The sequence below is a fragment of the Coregonus clupeaformis genome, chromosome 1 (genome assembly GCF_020615455.1).
Source record: "Coregonus clupeaformis isolate EN_2021a chromosome 1, ASM2061545v1, whole genome shotgun sequence".
Taxonomy (NCBI): Eukaryota; Metazoa; Chordata; class Actinopteri; order Salmoniformes; family Salmonidae; genus Coregonus; species Coregonus clupeaformis.
In genome coordinates, this window is record NC_059192.1 from 62,047,268 (window position 1) to 62,074,722 (window position 27,455).

The 27,455-nt window shown below is 44.9% G+C and overlaps 1 pseudogene; it reads right to left on the reverse strand.

The window, feature by feature from the left end:
- The window catches only part of LOC121571597, a 36,926-nt pseudogene extending 17,798 nt beyond the window's left edge, over positions 1-19,128 (reverse strand).
- Positions 19,129-27,455: the final 8,327 nt, after the last annotated feature.

Genomic DNA, 27,455 nt, shown 5'->3' on the forward strand with positions numbered 1-27,455 from the left:
TGTGCTGTTAACAAAAATATATGGAAACGTTTGCTCTATCCAAAATTACAACCAACTGATTGCACAAATACATGTCACGGATTCTGCCGAGGCTGCCCCTCCTCCTTGCTCGGGCAGGCTTCGGCATTCGTCGTCACCGGAATACTAGCTGCTGCCGATCTATGTTCTATGTTTCTATGTTGCACCTGTTGTCTGATTGTTACACACCTGTTGCCCATTACGTGATTACTCCTTCCCTATTTAACCCGGTGGCTCCCAATGTGTTTTGTGCGTGTTTGTATTTCGTTTCGTGTGTCGTTGGTGAGCGGGTTTGTTCCTCCCTGTGTGGAGGTGTTTTGTATTATGGATTCTTTACTTATTCAGTAAAGTACGTTTCATTGAGTTCTGTGTCCTGCGCCTGACTTCAATCCACCGCATTACACTGACACTCGTGACAGAAACACGCACCAACGATGGAGTCAGCAGGTACAGCCAGTCAGCCCGGTTCAATGGAGGAACGCGTTCAACGACAGGAGAGCATGATCCAGGCTCTCGGCACCGCTATGGAGAGGATGGTGAATGCTATGGACCGATGGGAGAGAGGTGGCTTCCCTACACCTTCTCCAACCACTCAACCACCCATACCACTGTCCACCCCTTCGCCACCTGGGTCCAGTGGGATTCGGCTCTCGCTCCCGAGGGCATATGACGGTACACCAGCCGGGTGTCAGGGTTTCCTTCTCCAGGTAGAACTCTACCTGGCAACCATTCACCCGGCGCCCTCGGGATACGAGAGCGTGTCCGCCCTCATCTCCTGTCTGTCGGGGAAGGCTCTCGAGTGGGCCAACGCCGAGTGGGGAGGAATTGACGCTACATCTGTCCGCTACGAGGATTTCACCCGCCGCTTCCGGGCGGTATTCGATCATCCACCAGAGGGGAGAGTGGCGGGCGAGCGTCTGTTCCACCTAAGACAGGAGAGGAGGAGCGCCCAGGATGGAATGAGAGGGCCCTGATCGACCACTATCGTTGCAGCCTAAGGGAGGACGTTCGGCGGGAACTGGCCTGCAGGGATACCAACCTCAACCTGGACCAACTGGTGGAGATGTCCATCAGGCTGGATAACCTGTTGGAGACCCGCGGACGTTCTGATCAGGGCCCATTCATTCCATCTCCCAGCACCTCCGACCCTACCCCCATGGAGCTCGGGGGTGCTGCGCTTAGGGAGACCAGGAGAGGGGCCGTCCCCTGCACCAACTGTGGCCGCAGAGGACACACTGCGGGTCGGTGTTGGGGAGGGTCCCCAGGGAGTCGAGGCAGTAGGCAGAGCACTGGTCGACCATCTCAGGTGAGTAAGCACCCGACTCACCCAGAGCTCCCTGTTGGTCAGCATAAGGCGCTAGTAGATTCAGGCGCAGCTGGGAATTTCATTGATCATCAGTATTCACTTAGTTTAGGGATTCCCACTGTTCGTGTTGATGTGCCCTTCCCTATACATGCCTTAGATAGTCGCCCGTTAGAGTCAGGCCTGATCAGGGAGGTTACAGCACCCCTCTTAATGAGGACGCAGGGGGGTCATGAGGAGAGGATTAGTCTATCTGATTGATTCTCCTGCGTATCCTGTGGTGTTGGGACTTCCCTGGTTAACCACACATGACCCCACTATTTCCTGGCAACAGAGGGCTCTCAAGGGATGGTCCAGTCAGTGCTCAGGGAGGTGTGTAGGGGTTTCCTTAGGGGCTACTACAGTGGAGAGTCCGAACCAGGTCTCCACAATGCACATTCCTTCCGAGTATGCCGATTTGGCTATCGCCTTCAGTAAAAAGAGGGTGACTAAATTACCACCCCATCGTCCGGGGGATTGTGCGATAAATCTCCAGGTAGGCGCTGCACTTCCCCGGAGTCACGTGTACCCTCTGTCACAGGAGGAGAAGGCGGCTATGGAAAAATATGTCTCAGAATCTCTGAGACAGGGATACATTCGGCCTTACACTTCACCCGTTTCCTCAAGTTTCTTTTTCGTGAAGAAGAAGGATGGTGGGTTACACCCGTGCATTGATTACCGTGGTCTTAATCAGATCACCATCAAGTATAGCTATCCATCACCTCTGGTAGCTTGTATGACGGAATCATTGCACGGGCGCACTTCGTCACGAAATTCGATCTCAGGAGTGCGTACAACCTGGTGCGTATTCGGGAGGGAGATGAGTGGAAGACGGCATTCAGTACTACCTCAGGACACTATGAGTACCTTGTCATGCCATACGGGTTGATGAATGCTCCATCAGTCTTCCAATCCTTTGTCGATGAGATTTTCAGGGATCTGCACGGACAGGGTGTAGTGGTGTATATTGATGACATTGTCATATACTCCGCTACCCGGGCCGAGCATGTGTCCCTGGTGCGTAAAGTGCTTTGACTGTTGAAGCATGACTTGTATGCCAAGGCGGAGAAATCCCTGTTCTTCCAGGAGTCCATCTCCTTCCTAGGGCACCACCTGTCCGCGTCTGGGGTGAGGATGGAGAGTGACCGCATTTCGGCCGTGCGTAATTGGGCGACTCCAACCACGGTGAAGGAGGTGCAGCGATTTTTAGGGTTTGCCAATTACTACCGGAGGTTTATCCGGGGCTTTGGTCAGGTAGCGGCTCCCATTGCTGAAGGGGGGACCGGTGCATCTGCGGTGGTCAGCTGAGGCGGACAGGGCGTTCAGCAATCTGAAAAACCTGTTTACCTCGGCTCCAGTGCTGGTTCATCCGGATCCCTCCCTGGCTTTCACAGTTGAGGTGGACGCGTTGGAGGCTGGGATAGGTGCTGTACTTTCCCAGCGCTCGGGCACACCACCCAAGCTCCGCCCCTGTGTGTTCTTTTCGAAGAAGCTCAGCGCAACTATGATGTGGGGGACCGGGAGCTGTTGGCTGTGGTCCAAGCCCTGAAAGCGTGGAGACATTGGCTTGAGGGGGCTAAACACCCTTTTCTGACCACTGTAATCTGGAGTACATCCGGGCGGCGAGGAGATTAAACCCTCGCCAGGCAAAGTGGTCCATGTTTCTTGCCCGTTTTGTTTTCACCCTTTCGAACAGGCCAGGTTCCCAGAATGCTAAGGCAGATGCTCTGTCCTGACCGTATGACACGAAGGAGAGTTCCGTGGAGCACACTCCCATACTTCCGGCGTTGTGTCTGGTGGCACCGGTGGTGTGGGAGGTGGACACGGACATTGAGCGGGCGTTGCGTAACGAACCCACTCCTCCCCAGTGTCCAGAGGGTCGTATGTACGTTCCGCTGGAAGTCCGCGATCGTTTGATCTATTGGGCTCACACGTCACCCTCCTCTGGTCATCCTGGTATCGGTCGGACAGTGCATTGTCTTAGTGGGAAGTACTGGTGGCCCACCTTAGCTAAGGACGTGAGGGTTTATGTTTCCTCCTGTTCGGTGTGCGCCCAGTGTAAGGCGCCTAGACACCTGCCCAGAGGGAAATTACAACCCCTACCTGTTCCACAACGACCGTGGTCCCACCTATCGGTGGACTTCGTGACAGATCTTCCCCCCTCACAAGGGAACACCACGATCCTGGTCGTTGTGGATCGGTTTTCTATGTCCTGCTGCCTCATTCCTCTGCCCGGTCTCCCTACGGCCCTACAGACTACTGAGGCCCTATTTACACACGTCTTCCGGCACTATGGAGTACCTGAGTATATAGTGTCTGATCGGGGTTCCCAGTTCACCTCGAGAGTCTGGAGGGCGTTCATGGAACGTCTGGGAGTCTCGGTCAGCCTGACCTCAGGGTTTCACCCTGAAAGTAACGGGCAGGTGGAGAGAGTAAACCAGGAGGTGGGTAGGTTTCTGAGGTTGTATTGCCAGAACCGGCTGGGGGAGTGATCGGTTTTCCTCCCCAGGGCAGAAATGGCCCAAAACTCACTCCCCCACTCCACCACTAACCTTACTCCATTCCAGTGTGTATTAGGTTATCAGCCGGTTCTGGCACCTTGGCATCAGAGCCAGATCGAGGCACCTGCGGTGGATGAATGGTTTCGGCGCTCGCAGGAGACCTGGAACGCTGCCCATGTGCGCCTGTAACGGGCCATCGGGCGGCAAAAGGCGAGCGCCGACCGCCACCGCAGTGAGGCTCCGGTGTATGCACCGGGGGACCGGGTCTGGCTCTCGATCCGAAACCTGCCCCTTCGCCTGCCCTGCCGGAAGCTGGGTCGGCGGTTTGTGGGGCCATTCAAAGTCCTGAGGAGATTGATGTTATAGGTTACAGCTTCCTCCTGATTATCGTATTAACCCCTCATTCCATGTGTCTCTCCTCAGGCCGGTGGTAGCTGGTCCACTCCAGGAGTCTGAGATACGGGAGGTTCCTCCGCCCCCACTGGACATCGAGGGGGCATCGGCGTACTCGGTCCATTCCATCTTGGATTCGAGGCGTCGGGTGGGAGGCCTGCAGTATCTCGTGGAGTGGGAGGGGTACGGTCCGGAGGAATGGTGTGCTGGGTCCCTAGGAGGGACATCCTCTATCCCTCCATGTTGAGGGATTCCACCGCAGTAATTATTATTATTTTTTTTTATTTAACCTTTATTTAACCAGGTAAGCCAGTTGAGAACAGGTTCTCATTTACAACTGCGACCTGGCCAAGATAAAGCAAAGCAGTGCAATAAAAACAACACAGAGTTACATATGGGGTAAAAAACATAAAGTCAAAAATACAACAGAAAATATATATACAGTGTGTGCAAATGTAGCAAGTTATGGAGGTAAGGCAATAAATAGGCTATAGTGCAGAATAATTACAGTAGTATTAACACTGGAATGCTAGATGTGCAAGAGATTATGTGCAAATAGAGATACTGGGGTGCAAAAGAGCAAAATAAATAACAATATAGGGATGAGGTAGTTGGGTGGGCTAATTTCAGATGGGCTGTGTACAGGTGCAGTGATCAGTAAGGTGCTCTGACAACTGATGCTTAAAGTTATTGAGGGAGATAAAGAGTCTCCAGCTTCAGAGATTTTTGCAATTCGTTCCAGTCATTGGCAGCAGAGAACTGGAAGGAATGGCGGCCAAAGGAGGTGTTGGCTTTGGGAATGACCAGTGAGATATACCTGCTGGAGCGCAGACTACGGGTGGGTGCTGCTATGGTGACCAATGAGCTAAGATAAGGCGGGGATTTGCCTAGCAGTGATTTATAGATGGCCTGGAGCCAGTGGGTTTGACGACGAACATGTAGTGAGGACCAGACAAGAAGAGCGTACAGGTCACAGTGGTGGGTAGTGTATGGGGCTTTGGAGACAAAACGGATGGCACTGTGATAGACTAAATCCAATTTGCTGAGTAGAGTGTTGGAGGCTATTTTGTAAATGACATCGCCGAAGTCAAGGATCGGTAGGATAGTCAGTTTTACGAGGGCATGTTTGGCAGCATGAGTGAAGGAGGCTTTGTTGCGAAATTGGAAGCCGATTCTAGATTTAACTTTGGATTGGAGATTCTTTATGTGAGTCTGGAAGTTGAGTTTACAGTCTAACCAGACACCTAGGTATTTGTAGTTGTCCACATACTCTAGGTCAGACCCGTCGAGAGTGGTGATTCTAGTCGGGTGGGCGGGTGCCAGCAGCGTTCGATTGAAAAGCATGCATTTAGTTTTACTAGTGTTTAAGAGCAGTTGGAGGCTACTGAAGGATTGTTGTATGGCATTGAAGCTCGTTTGGAGGTTTGTTAACACAGTGTCCAATGAAGGGCCAGATGTATACAAAATGGTGTCGTCTGCGTAGAGGTGGATCTGAGAGTCACCAGCAGCAAGAGCGACATCATTGATATACACGGAGAAAAGTGTCGGCCCAAGAATTGAACCCTGTGGCACCCCCATAGAGACTGCCATAGGTCCAGACAACAGGCCCTCGATTTGACACACTGAACTCTATCTGAGAAGTAGTTGGTGAACCAGGCGAGGCAGTCATTTGAGAAACCAAGGCTATTTAGTCTGCCAATAAGAATGCGGTGGTTGACAGAGTCGAAAGCCTTGGCCAGGTCGATGAAGACGGCTGCACAGTACTGTCTATTATCAATCGCGGTTATAATATCATTTAGGACCTTGAGCGTGGCTGAAGTGCACCCGTGACCAGCTCGAAACCGGATTGCATAGCGGAGAAGGTACGGTGGTATTCGAAATGGTCGGTGATCTGTTTGTTAACTTGGCTTTCAAATACTTTCGAAAGGCAGGGCAGGATGGATATAGGTCTGTAGCAGTTTGGATCTAGAGTGTCACCCCCTTTGAAGAGGGGGATGACCGCGGCAGCTTTCCAATCTCTGGGGATCTCAGACGTTATGAAAGAGAGGTTGAACAGACTAGTAATAGGGGGTTGCGACAATTTCGGCGGCTAGTTTTAGAAAGAAAGGGTCCAGATTGTCTAGCCCAGCTGATTTGTAGGGGTCCAGATTTTGCAGCGCTTTCAAAACATCAGCTGTCTGAATTTGTGTGAAGGAGAAGCGGGGGGCATGGGCAAGTTGCAGCAGAGGGTGCAGAGTTGGTGGCCGGGTTAGTGGTAGCCAGATGGAAAGCATGGCCAGCTGTAGCAAAATGCTTGTTGAAATTCTCGATTATTGTAGATTTATCGGTGGTGATAGTGTTTCCTAGCCTCAGTGCAGTGGGCAGCTGGGAGGAAGTGCTCTTATTCTCCATGGACTTTACAGTGTCCCAAAACTTTTTGGAGTTATTGCTACAGGATGCAAATTTCTGTTTGAAAAAGTTAGCCTTTGCTTTCCTGACTGCTTGTGTATATTGGTTCCTAACTTCCCTGAAAAGTTGCATATCGCGGGGGCTATTTGATGCTAATGCTGTACGCCACAGGATGTTTTTGTGCTGGTCAAGGGCAGTCAAGTCTGAGGAGAACCAGGGGCTATATCGGTTCTTAGTTCTGTATTTTTGAATGGGGCATGTTTATTTAAGATTGAGAGGAAATTACTTTTAAGGAACAACCAGGCATCCTCTACTGACGGAATGAGATCTATATCCATCCAGGATACCTGGGCCAGGTCAATTAGGAAGGCCTGCTCGCTAAAGTGTTTTAGGGAGCGTTTGACAGTGATGAGGGGTGGTCGTTTGACCGCGGACCCGTTACGGACGCAGGCAATAAGGCAGTGATCGCTGAGATCCTGGTTGAAGACAGCTGAGGTGTATTTAGAGGGTATGTTAGTCAGGATGATATCTATGAGGGTACCCATGTTTACGGATTTAGGGTTGTACCTGGTAGGTTCGTTGATAATTTGCGTGAGGTTGAGGGCATCTAGCTTGGATTGTAGGATGGCTGGGGTATTAAGCATATCCCAATTTAGGTCACCAAGCAGTACAAACTCTGAGGATAAATGGGGGCAATCAATTCACATATGGTGTCCAGGGCACAGCTGGGGGCTGAGGGGGGTCTGTAGCAAGCAGCAACAGTGAGAGACTTATTTCTGGAAAGGTGGATTTTAGAAGTAGAAGCTCAAACTGTTTGGGCACAGACCTGGATAGTATGATAGAGCTCTGCAGGCTATCTCTACAGTAGATTGCAACTCCACCCCCTTTGGCAGTTCTATCTAGACGGAAAATGTTATAGTTGGGGATGGAAATTTCAGAATTTTTGGTGGCCTTCCTGAGCCAGGATTCAGACACTGCTAGAACATCAGGGTTGGCAGAGTGTGCTAACGCAGTGAATAACTCAAACTTAGGAAGTAGACTTCTGATATTTATGTGCAAGAAACCAAGACTTTTGCGATTACAGAAGTCATCAAATGATAGCGCCTGGGGAGTAGGAGTGATACTGAGGGCTGCAGGGCCTGGGTTAGCCTCTACATCACCAGAGGAACAGAGGAGGACTAGAATAAGGATACGGCTAAAGGCTTTAAGAACTGGTCTTCTAGTGCGTTGGGTACATAGAATAAAGGGGGCAGATTTCCGGGTGTTATAGAAAAGATTCAGGGCATTATGTACAGACAAGGATATGGAAGGATATGAGTAAAGTGGAGGTAAACCTAAGCGTTGGGTAACAATGAAAGAGATAGCATCGCTGGAGGCATCAATTGAGTCGGTCTCCGCGTGTATAGGGGGAGGGGCAAAGGAGCTATCTAAGGCAGGTTTAGCTAGGCTGGGGGGTCTACAGTGATATAGTACAATTAGAAATAACCGAAACAACAATAAACTAACCATGTTTGGGCTGAGGCTAAACATAAACAGGATGTAGTACCGTGAAAAGGAACAGTCCAGCAGACATCAGCTGTATAGCTGAGTTATCATAAGGTCCGGTGGTAAAGCACTAGTGAGTAAGAGGCCACGGCTAGCGTGTGCTAGCGGGCCGGGGCTAGCAGATGGATGGAATCTTCGTGGTTAACGTCGTAACCACATCAGACGATTTCGTCGGCAGACCAGTCGTGTAGGATCGGCGGGGCTCCGTGTCAACACTAGGTGGTCCCGTCCGGTTGACAGAGAGGTAGATAGCCGGGAGATGGGCCTAGCTCAGGATGATTAGCCAGACCACAGCGTCCGTTTTGTTGTAGCTAGCTGGTAGCGATGAATCCGGAGTTAAAGGTCCAGTGATTCAGTGATTCCGGCGGAAAAGCTGATATGTTCTGGGTCGATAACGCGCTGTGCAGACTGGCCGAATATCCGGTGATTAATGTCCAGTGATTAAAATTAATCCTGCAGAAAAAAAATCCAATGTTCTGGGTGAAATACCGCTAGCTGTGGCTAATAGCAAGTAGCTAGTTAGCTGGCTAGCTAGTTTCAACTGGAGATTCTAGATTCTAGATAAAGGTAAGTCAATAATAGAATCCGTTCCACATTGAGTGAGGCGGGTTGCAGGAAAGTATATTTTGTAGAAGGATGAAAAGTCTGATAGGGAAATATGTACGAAAAATACAGAAAATAGGGTATTTACAGGCTATTTACAGACATACGACAAAAACACAACTGCACTACTACGCCAACTTGCCCCGCACCGCGTCCTTCTGGCCGTCCCCGAGGCTGGAGCCGCGCGTCGGGGGGGTCACGGATTCTGCCGAGGCTGCCCCTCCTCCTTGCTCGGGCAGGCTTCGGCGTTCGTCGTCACCGGAATACTAGCTGCTGCCGATCTGTGTTCTATGTTGCACCTGCTGTCTGATTGTTACACACCTGTTGCACATTACGTGATTACTCGTTCCCTATTTAACCCGGTGGCTCCCAATGTGTTTTGTGCGTGTTTGTTTTTCGTTTCGTGTGTCGTTGGTGAGCGGGTTTGTTCCTCCCTGTGTGGAGGTGTTTTGTATTTCGGATTCTTTACTTATTGAGTAAAGTACGTTTCATTGAGTTCTGTGTCCTGCGCCTGCCTTCAATCCACTGCATTACACTGACACTCGTGACAATACAGCAAAAATGGAAGAGGCAAGTGGAAGGGGGAGAAGGTAGGGAACTTGTTTGTCTGCCCTTTATGAAAGACCAAATTTGTAAAATATATCAGTTTTACTTGACGACCAAAATGTTAATAGCGGTGCTATACAGGTCGTGTAATAGTTGGGAAGAGATTTTTGATTTGCCGATTCAATGGCACATGGTTTATGAATTGAACCGCAAAACAATGCTTGATTCAAAACGTAGTTTTTCAATTTAAATTAGTATACTAAATTCTTGCCACAAACAGAATGTTATGGGCATACAACAATCTCAGCTCTGCATATTTTGCTACGAAGTGACACAATCACTTTATCACTTATTTTGGTATTGCCCCTATGTAGCTTTTTTCTGGTCACAAGTTCAGCAATGGCTGAAAAATCGCATTAATCTAAACTTAACCCTACAAATAGCAATGTTGGGAGATTTGGAAAGCTATAGTCAATCAATCCACAATATAATAATACTTTTAGTAAAAATATTTATTTTTAACTCACAATCTGTAGATACTATGCGATTAGACAGGTTCAGAATTTATGTGGAAAAATCACAGCACAGTTGAAAAATATATGGCACATGAAAATTATAAGAGGGCAGTTTACGGAGATAGGTGGGATGGACAGAGTAGCTGAGGGGTGGATTTAAAAGAACATGTTCTATAATAGTTATGACTGAAGATACGATGTATAAGTACTATCTATCCAGATGTAATGTATATCCAATTACTTTATTCTTGTTATGTAACTACTGTAGTAAAAATAAAAAATAAAAAAGTGCCATGTAAAGTGTGTAGAAATACATGTAACAACAAAAGAAAAAGCTGTAAAAACGATGTTTATTTTTGCCCCCCCCCCCAAAAAAAACTATCTACATATACAGTGAGGGAAAAAAAGTATTTGATCCCCTGCTGATTTTGTACGTTTGCCCACTGACAAAGAAATGATCAGTCTATAATTTTATTGGTAGGTTTATTTGAACAATGAGAGACAGAATAACAACAAAAAAATCTGTATTAGCCCACACAGCTACAAGGATGCACTTTCATATTAGATATATTAGATAAAATATGTGAAAAGTCCAGACTGGGCTTAATTGGTCCCAAATGTACCCTTTAAGCCCATGGATGTTCCAAATAAGGCCACCTCTTAAATAATCTATTTGAAATCATTTCCAAATGTTCAAAATTCACTAAATGACATTTCTTATGTAAAATGTGATTATATTAATCTCCCCTAAAGTTATTAAAATAAACTGATCATTACTATTAATCATGAAAGTAGCACTCATAACAGCGGGGTGTCCAATCGTATCCACAAACATCAATGTTCTTGCCAACCAGTACACACCTGATTCAACCAATCAACTAATCATAGACTTCAATCAAGACATGATTAGTTAAATCAGGTGCATTATTGCTTGGTTATATATATAAAAACTGCACCCACACTGACCCTCTGTGGATAAAAGTCATGCACAAAGACCATAACACACACAAGTTTCAATGAATTACCTGAAAGCGGATTCACAGTTGCTGTACTGCTATTCTTGTTAATTTCTTCAACTTGTCTTCCTAAAGCCTATCTGAGGACAGTTTCAAATCTCCCTCTCTACTGCTTTATTACAAAGGTACAGGTGGTGGACCTAAAAACGGGCTCACCTGGATGGATGCAGGACAACAATATGACAATGCCCCCACCCAAAAGTGCATGAGTAGTCGCCCAATAGTCATCTTCTTGTCCCTCATTTGTTAGCATTTATGTCCACCACTTGTAGGTCTTCAATCCCTCAACCCTGATCTTATGTTTTCCTCGCTGCATCAACGACTACCTGTCCACTCCAAACGTCTTGATATAAATATATATAAATGTCAAATTTACAAAAATGTAATTTATGTATAACAATGCAAGGTTAATTTAAGAGTAAAATAACACAAAATGCATTTCAAAATGTAAGCTGAGAATGCCTGAAATCTATTATCTTGTTGTAGTTTTACATTTACATTTTAGCAGACGCTCTTATCCAGAGCGACTTACAGTTAGTGAGTGCATACATTTTCATACTGGGCCCCCGTGGGAAACGAACCCACAACCCTGGCGTTGCAAGCGCCATGCTCTACCAACTGAGCTACAGGGGACATGTAGTTCACCAAGTTATGTTGCTACTGTGTGACTGTGGCATGCAGGTGCAACTCCTAGCATGAAAAACAAATGTTTTCAATTGGTAAGAAATAGTCATTAATGCCCATGAAATATGCTATCATGTGCATATATCAGTACATTAATCTCTTAATTAGATATAGTATGATCACTTATCTGAGATGGTACAAAACATATCTGGAAAATGTGTTTATCTGAGGGAACTTACACATAACTGTCAATAACAAAACATCTGATATGCTTAGAATAAAAACGTATGCAACATAAAAAAATAAAAAATAAACATTTTTATGAATCCAAAGATGGAAGTGGGCTTAATAGGTACGCTTACCCTATTCATACTATGTAATGTATTCTAGTGAATTTAGTGATGTTTTTAGCCATTGAAGTCACTTGCATTCCCCCCAATAAATGAGTGTGAAAGTACCAGGTTTGCCCACTAGATGATGCTGTTCATGCAACACCCTTTTAGCCATTTTGCTGGTCTCTTGGGTTTATTAAATAGACCCTTTTGCAACTTTGGGTAGAAAATGAATAGCTTTTGCTCATGATTAAAATAAATGGTGTGGTCATCCTTACAATTCAAGCCAGTCCTCCATGAAATTACATTTACATTACATTTTAGTCATTTAGCAGACGCTCTTATCCAGAGCGACTTACAGTTAGTGAGTGCATACATTATTATGTTTTATTATTTTTTCATACTGGTCCCCCGTGGGAATCGAACCCACAACCCTGGCGTTGCAAACGCCATGCTCTACCAACTGAGCTACATCCCTGCCGGCCATTCCCTCCCCTACCCTGGACGACGCTGGGCCAATTGTGCGCCGCCCCATGGGCCTCCCGGTCGCGGCCGGCTACGACAGAGCCTGGATTCGAACCAGGATCTCTAGTGGCACAGCTAGCACTGCAATGCAGTGCCTTAGACCACTGTGTCAATTCAAACACTCACAAACTGCCCTTCTCTTAGGCATAATCTGTGTCCAGGAAACGGCCCCTGTGTATATAGTTAATTCCCTTCAAAAAAGGTTGTGATTAGTTAGACCATTCCTGGTCAACAAGCAAACCAATAGGCTACAGCAGTTCTAATGGTTTCAATGTTATGGTCTCTAAAGGTATTCAATGGTCATGAATTGGGTTTAATGGTAAATGTCACTAATCAAACATATAGAGATGTTTTCTAATCATTTTATTGAAAATCATAAGACTGATCTGTTTTTAATTATATTATTTTATTAGGGTTGTCACATTTTAGTCACTAGTCCATTTCGCCACCACATTCATGAGAAATGCACCATAGGGATAGCCCTCTCAGAATGCTGCCATTTGTTGGACTATTCGAGAAGAGTTGGATTGGGAGACTGGCTTGATTTGTGAGGATGACAACACCATTTATTTTCATAATGAGCAATAAAAAAGTGATTAATTGAATAAACACAAGAGACAAGCAAAATTGATAAAGGGGTGTGACAGTAACAGCAGAAACAGCGACATCTCGTGGACAAAACTGGCACTTTCACACTAATTTATGGGGGAAAATGCAAGTAGAGAGCTGCATTCCCCCGGGATGTCTGTGGGACCTGCGGGTCCCGACAGAGATCATTGTGGCGCGGTCTGCATCTTTCATGCTGCAGGTAGAAGCGGGCTGTCAAACAGACAACTTTGGGATTATACTTTTTTTTGTCCCACAGATTATTTGGAAACGGTCATCTTTCTGCTTTGTATGCTTTATTCTACATATTGTATTAAAAACACCTCTGTCGCATTATTCACACTCAGAATTCGCTGCTTCAAGTTCAGTAGCCTACCTCTCCTCTCCTAGTTGGACGTGCGAGATCAAGGGAGCCTAGTATATGTGTGGTCTCAATGAAGTAGAGTAGGCTGCCTATGCATGTGTGGAGAATCACGTGCCAGTTATCTTTCAGAGGAAATTTACTTAAATATGAATAGCCTATAGTTTACTACAGTGTCTGTAAATAAATATTGATAATGGAAAGAAGTGGAGGGCGCTCAATCAATGTGAGTCGAGGTGCATCCAAAAAAGCAAGCGTTGCGCCTTTTTATTTTCAATAAATATTGGATTACCCATTTATTAGTCTCTGCCTGCAAATCGTCCTCCTAAAAGGTAGGCTATATCCTATAGCCTATGCAAAATGTAGCTCAAGAAAAAGTTTGAGTGTCCGCTCTCATTATTCTTACTGCTTCAAGTTCAGTAGCCATATATGCAAGATCAGGTGCATGTGGTCTCAACTAAAGTAGTAGGCTATAGCCTATGCATGGGTGGAAAAGCATGGGGTAGTTATCTTTCCAAGGAAATTAACTTCCTAAATATGAATAGGCTATGGTTTACTACATATTGATCACCCATATTTGTCTCCATCTGAAAATCGTCCCACTCTTAAAAGGTAGGCTATAAAACGTTGCTCAAGAGAAAGTGCCTGCTCTCTTTCCAACTCTGCTTCTTTCAAACTACATCTAGCCTATTGGCTGATATAGCCCAGGAATACAGATAGCCTAATATAATGGGCCACGTGAGAATCTCTGGAAATGTAACCTATTTCTGAAGTTATTTTTGGCATTTGATATTGCCTATAGGGCACAAAGTTGCTGGGACCATGGCTGGCAAGTGAGCTGCGTCACATACGCCTAAAATAACATTGCGGGACTGCGGTTGGGTTTGGGACCAGTTCTTGTGGTAGCGGGTGGGAGTCGGACAGAAAGCCAGCGGGAGCGGTATGAAAAGCTGTGGGTGAAGAATGAAGAAATCAGTCCTGTGCAGACCTCTAAATGCAAGCAACTTCAATGGTTAATTTCTCTGAACAGGGGAAGCTGCAGCTTCATACTACTTGTCAAAAATAGAGAACTGTATACTGGCCTTTGGGGTGGGCTTGGTGTGGGGTTTGGGGGGTTTGTGGGGGTGGCTTCTGATCATTTATTATTTGTAATCATTGTTAAGAAGAGGTTTGGTCCAAATTGGATGTTGGGTACTATATTTATTGAAATGGACAATTTAGTGCAATAAATTCAAATGATTTTCAACAAAATTATGTTTCAGGAATGTTAATCTTATCTGTTTCTAACTACAGAAACGATTTCAGAACAATCTGAGATGGTGGGTATCGAAATCCTCTTTCTTGTGCTTTTTGAGGTGGAACAACTCAGCTAAAATTATTTAGGAAAATATGCTGAAATGCATTTCTCATACATGGCAGTACAGTATTTTTCGATTGAAAGATGAGAAGAGTGTTCATCAACAATCTGTGAATAGTCCTGTAGTGTTTTTTTAGTTTATTTAATGAAAGCCCCCCAAAATATACCGACTTCATCTAGTGTCCAGAAAAGTGAATTGGCAGTATAGGCACATATATACTGAGTGTACAAACTATTAGGAACACCTGCTCTTTCCATGACATAGACTGACCAGGTGAACGCTATGATCCCTTATTGATGTCACCTGTTAAATTCACTTCAATCAGTGTAGATGAAGGGGAGGACACAGGTTAAAGAAGGATTTTGAAGCCTTGAGACATGGATTGTGTATGTGTGCCATTCAGAGGGTGAACGGGCAAGACAAAAGATTGAAGTGCCTTTGAACAGGGTATGGTAGTAGGTGCCAGGCACCTGTTTGAGTGTGTCAAGAACTGCAACGCTGCTGGGTTTTTCACGCTCAACAGTTTCCTGTATGTATCAAGAATGGTCCACCACCCAAAGGACAGCCAGCTAACTTGACACAACTGTGGGAAGCATTGGAGTCAACATGGGCCAGCATCCCTGTGGAACACTTTCTACACCTTGTAGTCCATGCCCCGACAAATTGAGGCTGTTCTGAGGGCAAAAGGGGATGCAACTCATATTAGGAAGGTGTTCCTAATGTTTTGTACACTCAGCATATATGGTCGCATTTGCATATTTTGTTACAATATTTCAGAAAAGTTGTAATACAAAAAAATCTAATATTTGTGTCTACATTCAGCTGGTAAAGGTTCATTTTGATATAGGCCTATTTAAAGTTAAAATATAATAATGTTAGGGTGTGGTGACTGGCCTTGTATACTATTCAGGCTACCTGTAATTATGGAATCCTAAAGTATTATGCTTTCTGCTGACTTTTTAAGAACATTCCAAATGACAACATGTGTAATGACATATTTTTATCACGAAATCTTTATAATAATATAATATGCCACTTAGCAGACGCTTTTATCCAAAGCGACTTACAGTCATGCGTGCATAAATTTTTGTGTATGGGTGGTCCCGGGGATCGAACCCACTACCCTGGCGTTACAAGCGCCGTGCTCTACCAGCTGAGCTACAGAGGACCACCCAAATCTTTAAGATTTGAATGTCAATTTCAGACTAACATCCATAAAAGAGGGTGTAACATCCATAATAGTCGTTTTTCCTCTAAAGTAATAGACTAAGCCTGATGGAAATGACAACCTTTTCAAAATGATCATTTTTGTTTTCAGCTAAGCCTTTCCTTCGAAATGGCTATCCATGTTTTGACCTAAGACTTAAACTCAGACTTTTGCTAATATGTTTAGCCTCCCCAAAAAGCCTGTCCATTTCATGCAACATCCATAACACTTATTTGTTTTATTTCTCCAACATGCCAATACTTAGAAGTCCGCTTTCTTGAGGAAACACTCACTCCAACGGGTAACTATAGACATAGCCTACACATCAAAAGTTTCACATATATTTTGTTAGTCGATTCTGTGAGACATTAAAGTTGTGATTTTGCGTGCAAATGTGACGTCCATAACGCGGGAATCGCCCCTATCCTATAGGGCTAGGCCTAGCTGAGTATTGCCTTTGTAGAATAAGTCTCTGTGCGTGTCCCTGGCATTGCAAGCAACTAAAAATCAATACTTCTGAAATGAGCAGAGAATTGATTCAGCTCCAATCATACAGTACTTTCATAGGAGCAAGAGTGGGGTAGGCAGGGGGGGGGGGGTAGCAGAGAGAGAGCGCGACAGATCGAGAACATTTCCTCTGCAGTCTCAGGGCTTGTTGTGGTATGAAATCCCGGCAAGAAAAGAAACAACCCTACAATTCTCTCCACATTACCCTGGGCTGCGGGCAAAACTGGAGGCCTGCCAATCTCATTCAGTCAACACAGGGACGGACAGGGGAATAGTGTTACAGGTAGACTGTGTGTTATACAGGATGCCTTCTCCAGCTGTTAGGTTTCAGATTATATTTATTCTAGCTGATATTAAAATGCTTCTGGAGTTTAATGCCTCTTTGTTATTCAATCCTTTTCCTTTAATGGAACTGAAGGAAAAAAAACAACGAACCAGCTGCCTTGTCCATCAACCTGTTCATCTGTAGAAGTTAGATGACATGGGCTAATTTACTTTACAAGTTACACATCCGGCCACCTGTCAAACCAACATTTGCAGTATGATGATCAGTAGTCGTTGTGAGTGCTTCTGCCAGTCTGCTGCCATGCAATGTAACTAACATAAAGACGCACCAGATAAACAATGACATTCACCAGGCCTGCATGTGCTTGAATGGATGCTCTCAGTAATAATGTATGATGGACCTACTCACTACAAAACATGAAGGTCATTATAGATAACCAGCTATAGTAATGAGCTGCTGGAATAGGGTAGTTGGTTGATAGTAGGGCAGTCCATCAGTTTCATGATGAACAATAAATTACACTGTGGATGCCATCGGAAGTCTAGGCTAAACGCTAAGAAGATAGACTAAGTAGGCCTAATTGTTCAGTGAGGCCTACCATATTCCTTCCTACCACAATAACTGGGGCATTACTAATATCCATTACAACCCCCAACACGCTCACTGTGGGAATTCAGCATGGAGCATTAACACGGGAGGGTTTCCAACACGTGCATGCATGGGTTGGTTGTAGTGGTGGTGATGGAGTGTGTGTGTGTGTGTGTGTGTGTGTTCGTGCATGCGTGTGCAAGTGCAGTGATGGTTGTCATATTACCTGGTGAAAAAAAATCGGAGATTCCAAACTTAGAAGAGGAGGACAGAGCTGTCGACCCATCGGGGAGTTTCTCTGAGGCACTGACGACAACAGATATAAGTGTTTCTAGAGTCAGTGCCCCCTCATCCCTGAAAAACATGTCCCCATCCTACGGGCTGAGAGGCGTGGCATCGCAGCTGAACAAGACTGCGATGTTTGGGTTAGTCCTGAGGCTGAGCGGCCTAGCTGGGAGACCGCACTCACTCAAGTTGTCTCTCTTCCTGGGCTCTGTGTTTGGACTGTTGCTGGTGTTTTCGGAAAGTGTTGACGGGCAGGGAGACGGGAGTTTGGCATTATATTCTGAGGGGACACCATCAGGGTTCTGAACACTGTTCGCTGGGACAGCTTCCTCTGGGCTGGCATGCCTCAATCACAAGCTGTTGCACTTTAATTTTGATGGTTGGATGTTTTGGAGCTGCAGATTAGAAGCGTGCACCAAGATGACATCGAAAGGCACGTGTGTGGTTCTTTCTGAGGAAACAGCATCAAAATCGCATTTTGCTTCAGTGTTTATAATATGTAAGCCACTATTTGTTACATTTACTTCCTTGACAGAACAATCAAGTCCTTGGCATAAGTCTGTTAAATGTGTCTATCTTGCTACAATAATCAGTGCCCACATCTGTAGACCAATCATCATTCGATAAATACAAATCCATATCCCTGCTCTTCATGTCCGAATCAGCAGAGTTTGTGAAAGTGCAATTCTGTTGATGCTTGTCTATACAGAGAGATGGATTCCCTGGCCCTGGCTCCGCATTTGAATCCTTAGGTGTAACTGAGTTAGAATCTTGAGTCTCCCCCGCACAATCCCGGAGTTCTCCCTGCTCTGAAACACGACCCAGCTGCAGTAACATTCCGTTCCTCTTCGCTTGTCTGTAGGCGCTTGCAGCTGTGTCTGAGCAGCAAAAGGGCCCCCCACTTTCACCTTCGTCAACGTCGGACACGACCATCAGTTTAACTGATGACTCAGTAAATCCATTCAGTCTGGGGTCTTTGCACAGGTCTGAAATTACACAGCTGTCATTGATCCGACTGGGAAGACACTGCAACCAAATCCAGCATTATTGTATTCCCAACTCGGTCGTTCTGTGATGGTAACATGGCACAGTCTACGATTGTATTCTGCCCATTGCTGGCTATATAAACATAACCCTTCCACGTTTGACCGGCCTCATCAGCCGGGCATACTCGGCAGTTGTCGTCCAACAATGTGCAAGATGTTGCTATTATATTGCAGTCGGCATGTTAACAGTACGATTTACCTGCCTCTTCGTTTTCGTTGACATCGACAGAGCAAACAAGAACCGCATCTACATGTTCTGCCGTTTCCATTTCATTAACCGTCTGCGAAGTTTACAGCTTCGGACATAAAATCCTGTAGCGTCGCCACCTCGGACGGCTGAGCTCCCAGTTCTCGTTGTTCTTTGAGAGCGTGACCATTTTTTATAGTCTGTTGCTTTTACTTTGGCAGACCCACAAAAATAGCCTACTGTTTTGAGGAACGTTTGGTCAAAATAACATTTAAATCTGTCTTGTGCTGTAGATGTAGCAGATTAATTAAGTCCCACAGTACCAGTCAGCATCACTTTTACCACAGCCAAGAACTACATAGCAGCACGAACGATGACCTCTTCTTCGATGGGGTTTATTGGTAGTTGGCATCCAACGTTTAGGCGCATTACCGCCACCTATTGTACAGGAGTGTGGGCCAGAGACGGGGCGAAAGTAAATAATTTACTATCTGCCAGCCCCGATTGCACTTAAAAAGATAAAATATTTTCAACAGGAAAGTGTGATTTCTGCCAGGAAAACTAATTCCCTGTATCCCCTTCTCCTTCATACTAGATGGTGGTCCTCTGTAGCTCAACTGGTAGCTCAACTGGTAGAGCACGGCGCTTGTAACACCAAGGTAGTGGGTTCGATCCCCGGGACCACCCATACACAAAAAAATTTATGCACATATGACTGTAAGTCGCTTTGGATAAAAGCGTCTGCTAAATCGCATATTATATTATTATATTATAGATCTCAGCCTCTCTTTCCCTCTGATACTTTCCACACTGTAGCAATACATGCTCCATGGTCTCCGTTTCCTGGCAGAAATCACACTTTCCTGTTGAATGCTTTCCTATCACATTTAAAGTCTTATTCAACCGGCTGTATCCCACCCTTAATCTTGTAAAAAATAGCTTCCTCTCTTCTGTCCCTTCCTGCCATCCTCCCCTGTACTTGAAATACAGTGCATTCGGAAAGTATTCAGACCCCTTGACTTTTTCCACATTTTTTATTACTTTACAGTCTTATTCTAAAATGGATGTAAAACATGTTTTCCCTCATCAATCTACCCACAATACCCCATAATGACAGAGCAAAAACAGGTTTTTATAAATTTTAGCAAATGTATTCAACATAAAAAACGGAAATAACACATTTACATATTAGGCAGCGACTACAGCCTCGAATCTTCATGGGTATGACACTAAAAGCTTGGCACACCTGTATTTGGGGAGTTTCTCCCATTCTTCTCTGCATATCCTCTCAAGCTCTGTCAGGTTGGATGGGGAGCGTTGCTGCACAGCTATTTTCAAGTCTCTCCAGAGATGTTCGATCGGGTTCAAGTCCGGGCTCTGGCTGGGCCACTCAATGACATTCAGACTTGTCCCTAAGCAACTCCTACATTGCCTTGGCTGTGTGTTTAGAGTTGTTGTCCTGTTGGAAGGTGAACCTTCCCCCCAGTCTGAGGTCCTGAGCGCCCTTGAGCAGGTTTTCAACAAGGATCTCTCTGTACTTTGTTCTGTTCATCTTTCCCTCGATCCTGACTAGTCTCCCAGTCCCTGCCGCTGAAAAACATCCACACAGCATGATGCTGCCACCACCATGCTTAACCTTAGGGATGGTGCCAGGTTCCCTCCATACGTGACGCTTGGCATTCAGGCCAAAGAGTTCAATCTTGGTTTCATCAAACCAGAGAATCTTGTTTCTCATGGTCTGAGAGTCCTTCAGGTGCCTTTTGGCAAACTCCAAGCGGGCTGTCATGTGCCTTTTACTGAGGAGTGACTTCTGTCTGGCCATTCTACCATAAAGGCCTGATTGGTGGAGTGCTACAGAGATGGTTGTCCTTCTGGAAGTTTCTCCCATCTCCACAGAGGAACACTGGAGCTCTGTCAGAGTGACCATCAAGTTCTTGGTCACCTCCCTGACCAAGGCCCTTCTCCACCGATTGCTCAGTTTGGCCGGGCGGCCAGCTCTAGGAAGAGTCTTGGTAGTTCCACATTTCTTCCTTTTAAGAATGATGGAGGCCACTGTGTTCTTGGGGACCTTCAATGCTGCACACATTTAATTGGTACCCTTCCCCAGATCTCTGCCTCGACTCAATCCTGTCTCGGAGCTCTACGGACAATTCCTTCAACCTCATGGCTTGGTTTTTGCTCTGACATGCACTGCCAACTGTGGGACCTTATATAGAAAGGTGTGTGCCTTTCCAAATCATGTCCAATCAAATGAATTGTCCACAGGTGGACTCCAATCAAATAGAAACATCTCAAGGATGATCAATGGAAACAGCATGCACCTAAGCTCAATTTCGAATCTCATAGCAACGGGTTTGAATACTTATGTAAACAAGGTATTTCTGTTTTTTATTTGTAATAAATTAGCAAACATTTCTAAAAACCTGTTTTCGCTTTGTCATTATGGGTTATTGTGTGTAGATTGATGAGACATTAAAAAAAATATATATTTTAGAATAAGGCTGTAACATAACAAAATGTGGAAAAAGGGAAGCGGTCTGAATAATTTCCGAATGCACTGTATATGACCTATAGCATGGTCAAGCAAGTTCATGTTTTCGACATTTTCGGACCACTAAACAACTATTGATTTAGAACCACAGAGAGTTACTGCAAGTCGCAAAGAAAAAAGGGGCTGCGTCCACTATTCCAGCACCATTTCAACTTCAACATTTCAACATCATCAAATCACCTCTGTTTAGTCTAATACAGTGACAGCTAAAAGATACCAAAAACAATTTACTCCAATCAACATACGCTAAATTGGATGTGGCTGTCCATTTTTCTGATTTCTGTGTGCGTGTTTGTCTCTGTGTGTTTGCGTGCGCGTTCGTGCAAGTAGAAAAACATGTTGACTCACCCTACTTCTAGACAAAACGCCAATGCCATCTTCCTATCTTTCATGTTGATGAAACGGTCTATCACTCTGTCATACAGTACACACTTTAATTTTTTCTTGTCCCAGGCTACCTGGCTAAAATGCTTGCTCGCTAGCCTAACTTCCATTCATGGGCAACTTTAGCTAGTTAACCTTAGCCTTCTACATCTAGCTACATATTGAACTTCCATCCTCTCAGGCCAGGGGCAAAACAATGTATGAATTAATGGTTGGATCAGAATCGCAGTTATAATCATTGGCCAGTACAAAGAATTAAGTAAAACCACAAGTCCAAATCCCTATCTCCATCCATGGCTAATTTAGGAAAGGTCCAATTTTAACGAGATGCAACAATTCAAGTTTTCCTGTTAATGACCTATGCTCTCAATGGGATTTGATAGCAGTGATGCCAAAATCCAAGCTGGCTTCCCTTGACACTTTTTTATGGTGCGCCAGAACCATTCACAGTTGATTGGCACATTTTTTATAGTTTTTTTTATCAAGGGAGGCCAAATGCTCGCTGGCTTCCCTTGCCTTCAATGCTACTGGCGGCAATAATATTATACTCGTTTGGACCAGACAGCATCAGATTGATGGCCTACACTTAGAGAGACAGAGGGGTGCTGTTTCACTTGCTCGGAAGCTTTCTCCTGTGAGATACATTCAGCCTCTTGCGAATTGAAGGAAAATCATGAAACACAGTGTCACGTCTCCTCCCTTTGCTCCCCTCCGGCACTCTGATTCGCCGGTCTACTGAGCCACCGGTCTGAGCGCACCACCTCGGCAACACCGAAATGGAAACCCAACGCACCCTAATCACCTCCACCGCACCTGAACCTCATCATCTCATCACCACCCCTATATAGCCCTGGACTGTTCAGTGTTGTGTTGTGTGTGATTGTTAGTGTCATGTCATGTACTTGCTCTTTGTTGTTCTCTTGCTCAGTGTTAAGTAAACCTTTACATTGTTGATTTCTGCGTCCTGCCTCTTCGTATCCTCAGTACTCGTCACACAAAGAGAGATGAAAGACACATTCTTTTTAATTTAATGTTTTATTGGTCAATTTTTTTGAGAAGCCTGGCTTCCCTTGGCACCATGAATACACGCCACTGGATACATGTCTCTCTGCCCTAACAATGGGAGTCGTTGTCCACAAAGCGGCACGGCGGGCTGTCTAGGTCCCACATATCCTTTCTTTGGATTGATGGATACATCTCATTATTCTAATCCTTTTTTGAATATTCAAAGAGGGTTGTTAACATCAACTGCCTGTATTCAATGGAGAGAGATGCTATGCTACTAGCCTCGTTTCATGAATATGCAAGGCATCTCGAGACAACTCCGATATAAAGTTATTTTTTCTCAAAGTTGCTGGGATGTAATGTGTCCTATTTATATCAGTAGACTAGTAACAACTTAAGCATTACAAAACTTCTATTCGATCAAAACAAACACACGCAGAAAATAACCATACATTTTTTGATGACCAAATTTCGACACTCTCTTACACAAAAATTCCTTGCTTGGTGGGCGAAACAACGGCAACTTCTGGAGGGAGACAGATTTTCTGCAGAGTTGGGCCTCTCTCTTCCTTTCTGCTAAAACCAAAAGTCAGATCTTGGATACAAAGTGACATTGTAGTGTAGTAAATATTCAATATGTGAATATACAGTATATATGACATCATAAATACCTCACGTGCGACTCATAATAAGACTAAGCAATTAGCCTATTCAAATGTTTATCTGACTCCATAAAAATAATTAGCAATATGAACTACAGTTGAACCATGTGCAATCAAGTATTATGCGTTTAGCTAACTAAGATCAATGAATGGTCACGAGAAGCAAGTATCAAAGCATGTATTATTTAATAACTTTGTCATATGAATGGGTTCACATACAAGGCATGAAGCTTAAGTTACAAGGTAATACTGACATTAACAAAGCATACTGTAATTCTAGGCATATACAGTACCAGTCAAAAGTTTGGACACACCTACTCATTCAAGGGTTTTCTTTATTTTTACTATTTTCTACATTGTAGAATAATAGTGAAGACATCAAAACTATGAAATAACACATGGAATCATGCAGTAACCAAAAAAGTGTTTAACAAATCAACATTTATTTTATATTTGAATAGCCACCCTTTGCCTTGATGACAGCTTTGCACACCCTTGGCATTCTCTCAACCAGCTTCACCAGGAATGATTTTCAAAACAGTCTTGAAGGAGTTCCCACATATGCTGAGCACTTGTTGACTGCTTTTCCTTCACTCTGCGGTCCAACTCATCCCAAACCATCTCAATTGGGTTGAGGTCAGGTGATTGTGGAGGCCAGGTCATCTGATGCAGCACTCCATCACTCTCCTTCTTGGTGAAATAGCCCTTACACAGCCTGGAGGTGTGTTGGGTCATTGTCCTGTTGAAAAACAAATGATAGTCCCACTAAGCGCAAACCAGATGGGATGGCGTATCGCTGCAGAATGCTGTGGTAGTCATGCTGGTTAAGTGTGCCTTGAATTCTAAATAAATCACAGACAGTGTCACCAGCAAAGCACCCCCACACCATAACACTTCCTCATCCATGCTTCACGGTGGGAACCACACATGTAGAGATAATCTGTTCACCTACTCTGCGTCTCACACAGCGGTTGGAACCAAAAATGTCAGACCAAAGGACAGATTTCCACCGGTCTAATGTCCAGTGCTCGTGTTTCTTGGCCCAAGCAAGTCTCTTCTTCTTCTTATTGGTGACCTTTAGTTGTGGTTTCTTTGCAGCAATTTGACCATGAAGGCCTGATTCACGCAGTCTCCCCTGAACAGTTGATGTTGAAATGTGTCTGTTACTTGAACTCTGTGAAGCATTTATTTGGGCTGCAATTTCTGAGACTGGTAACGCTAATGAACTTATCCTCTGCAGCAGAGGTAACTCTGGGTCTTCCTTTCCTGTGGCGGTCCTCATGAGAGCCAGTTTCATCATAGTGCTTGGTGGTTTTTGCGACTGCACTTGAAGAACCTTTCAAAGTCTTTGAAATTTTCCGTATTGACTGACCTTCATGTCTTAAAGTAATGATGGACTGTCGTTTGTCTTTGCTTATTTGAGCTGTTCATGACATAATATGGACTTTTACCAAATAGGGCTATCTTCTGTATACCCCCCCTACCTTGTCACAACACAACTGATTGGCTCAAACAAATTAACTTTTAACAAGGCACACCTGTTCATTGAAATGCATTCCAGGTGACTACCTCATGAAGCTCTTTGAGAGAATGCCAAGAGTGTGCAAAGCTGTCGTCAAGGCAATGGATGGCTACTTTGAAGAATCTCAAATATAAAATATGTTTCCAACCAGACAGAAGCTTGAGAGGATCTGCAAAGAAGAATGGGAGAAACTCCCCAAATACAGGTGTGCCAAGCTTGTAGCATCATACCCAAGAAGTCTGAAGGCTATAATTGCTCTCAAAGGTGCTTCAACAAAGTACTGAGTTTATTTTTAATACATTTGCAAAAATGTCTAAAAACCTGTTGCTTCGTCATTATAGGGTATTGTGTGCAGATTGATGAGGGGAAAAAACTATTTAATACATTTTAGAATAAGGTTGTACTTTCCAAAGGCAATAGCATCAGAGTTATTCTCAATGAACAAGTTACCAGACATGGATAATATATCATTATTCTATCACATTCAATAGTTAGTCCTCTGAATACTGTAACAGAGAGAAACATTTAGGCCCCTCAGAGGGGGTAGAATTTACTAGTCCTTTGGCATTATCCTCTGTCTTCCAACTCCAGCTGTCAGAGAGCACATAAATTAGGGCCGAACCTACATCATCTTCTGTTGAGAAGACATAATTACATAGAGGGAATGAACCATAGGCTACGGTAGCTCTGGAAAACCCAAGGTGGCGTACAGCCGGTCCCAGGTATGGGTGGAGAACAACTGGCTCCAAGTGAACTACAAACCCTACACTCTCTTTTAACGTTTAGAAACGTTATTAACCCTCGTTAGCGATACGGTTTTGGCAACCTTTGGAACTTAACTTTCATATAGGCAAGAAATAATCTTTCACGTACGAAAGATAGGACTTACTGTGCTCAGTTTAGCAAAATTGCACCTGGATGCTTTTACACACCAGCTCGACTATGACATCTTCTGATCTTGCACTCGCATTTCCATTTCACCATTCCATTCCACATTCCGGCTGGATTTTGATCCAAGATGGTGTAGCAGTGCGGTCGTGTTCTTTGTTGTGTGTCCGTGTAAATAGGCTGTTTTTTGTATTGTTTTGTATTTTTCGTACATATTTCCCTATCACACTTTTCATCCTTCTACTAAATATATTTTCCTGCAACCCGCCTCACTCAATGTGGAACGGGTTCTATTATTTACTCACCTTTATCTAGAATATCCAGTTGAAACTAGCTAGCCAGCTAACTAGCTACTTGCTATTAGCCACCGTTAGCGGTTTTCACCCAGAACATCGGATTTTCTGCCGGAATAACTGAATCACTGGACCCTAACACCGGATCGCAACTAGCTAGCCGCAACCGAATGGATGTTGCTGTAGGCTAATCACCACTGCCCCCGAAGCAAGCACCAGTTAGCCTTGAGCCAGGCCCATATCCCGACTATCTACCTCTCTGTCTACCGGACGGGAGTAGCCAGCTAACTAGCTACTTGCTATTAGCCACCGTTAGCGGTTTTTCACCATTGTCCGTGGCCTGCACTACCTCCCAGAAAGCTCTAGCCTGGACTATTATCGGCCAGTCTGCACTGTCTGCACAGCGCATTATCGACCCAGAACATATCGGATTTTCTGCCAGAATCACTAAATCACTGGACCTTTAACACCTAATCATCGCAACTAGCTAGCTGCAACCAAATGGATGTTGTTGTTGGCTAATCAGCCTGGAGCTAGCCTCGAGTCAGGCACATCTCCCGGCTATCTACCTCTCTGTCAACCGGACGGGACCTCCTAGAGTCGACACGGAGCCCCGCCGATCCATCACGACAGGTCTGCCGATGTAATCGTCTGTGGTTTCAACAGACTTCCCATTGCGACGACCACGAAGATCCATCTGCTAGCCCCGGCCCGCTAGCACACGCAAACAACAGCTGTGCTTCCTGCTCGCTGTGCTTTAGCACCAATTCGAACTGCTCTCGGACTCACATATTGCTGTTCACTGGACCTTATGATCACTCAGCTGCACAGCTGATGCCTGCTGGACTGTTCCTTTACACGGTACCTTGTCCTGTTTATCTGTTTAGCCTCAGCCCAAACTTTCATCGCCATTACCAGTTGTTGTCGTAGCTCTCTCTAATAACACCTGTGATTGCTTTATGCCTCTCTCCCATGTCAATACGCCTTGCCTATTGCTGTTCCAGTTAGTTCTTATTATACAATTTCAATATAGAACCCCAAGTCATTCTCAAACTGCCTCAAATAGCTCCTTTGTTCCACCCCCCATACACGCCGAGACCGGCTCAATCGGTGCCTCCAGTGATGCTATCTCTTTCATTGTTACCCAACGCTTAGGTTTACCTCCACTGTACTCATATCCTTCCATATCCTTGTCTGAACATAATGCCCTGAATCTACTCTACAACGCCCGGAAATCTGCCCCCTTTATTCTCAGTACACAACGCACTAGAAGACCAGTTCTTAAAGCCTTTAGCCGTATCCTTATTCTAGTCCTCCTCTGTTCCTCTGGTGATGTAGAGGCTAACCCAGGCCCTGCAGCCCCCAGTATCA